Raw genomic sequence first — 1215 nt, 5'->3', positions numbered from 1 at the left:
CCAAAAGAGATGTCAGAAGAGATTCTGAAACTGGCTTTTGAACATAGAGAAGCTAAATGACTGGAAGAAAGAAGGAAGCTAAAGAGCTAAAAGGCACAGTCAAAGAGCAGCTGGGTAAGCCAAAGTGAACTGTGCAATTACCTTGAGTTAGAAACCCCAAAGGAAAGAATAAGCTAAGCATTTCTTAAGCTGGAAGAACTGAAGAAAAAAGTCAGTCCTTGAATTGAAATAATGATTCTATGGCAAAATATTGAATGATGCAGAAAGTATCAATAGAAGTTGAAAGATGCACAGATCCATTTTACCCAAAAGAAATGGTCAATATTCAGTCATTTTAAGAAACAGCGTATGACCAAGAACCAATGGTATTGAAACTAGACATCTAAGTTGCACTGAAGGCATTGGCAAACAACAAGGATTTAATGGATATAAATTGAAATGTTTCAACCTTCAGATGCAGTGCTGAATGCCCTCACACATCAATGCCAAGAAATTTGGCAGAGAACCACCTGGCCAACTGATTGGAAGAGATTCATATTTGTGTTTTTTCCAAAAAAAAGTGACCCAAAAAATATGAAAATCACGAAACAATATCATTAATGTCATATGCAAGTAAAATTTTGATGAAGCTAATTTAAAAAGGTTTCAGCATTACATCAATTGGGAGCGGCCAGAAATTCAAGTGTAGTTCATTGCTGACATCAGATGGATCTTGGTTGAAAGAAGAGAATATCAGAAAGAACTTTACTTGTGCTTTACTGACTATGAAGCACATTCAACTAAATGGATCATGACAAATGGATAAAATGACAAAGAATGGGTATGCTATAACACTCAATTGTGCTCATGAGGAACCTGTACACAGACCAAGGAACAGTCATTAGAACAGAGCAATGAACGCTGAATTGTTTAAAATCAGGAATACTGTGCAAAAGGGTCGTATCCTTTCACTATGCTTACTGCATATGATCCTAAGCAAATGGTATGAGAGGTGGATTATATGAAAAAGAATGTGGCATCAAGATTGGAGGAAGACTCATAAACAACTTCAATATTCAGATGACAGAATCTTGGAATCCAAGAGGACTTGAAATACTAATGAAGATAAAAAACTACAACATTCAGTATGCATTATCCTCCATTGTAAGGAGAAAGAAAACTCTTGCAATCAGACCAATAAATAGCATCATTTTAAATGGAGAAAAGAATGAAACT

This window comes from Chrysochloris asiatica, unplaced genomic scaffold (genome assembly GCF_000296735.1).
Source record: "Chrysochloris asiatica unplaced genomic scaffold, ChrAsi1.0 scaffold00021, whole genome shotgun sequence".
Taxonomy (NCBI): Eukaryota; Metazoa; Chordata; class Mammalia; order Afrosoricida; family Chrysochloridae; genus Chrysochloris; species Chrysochloris asiatica.
Note: the sequence above shows the minus strand (reverse complement) of the source record.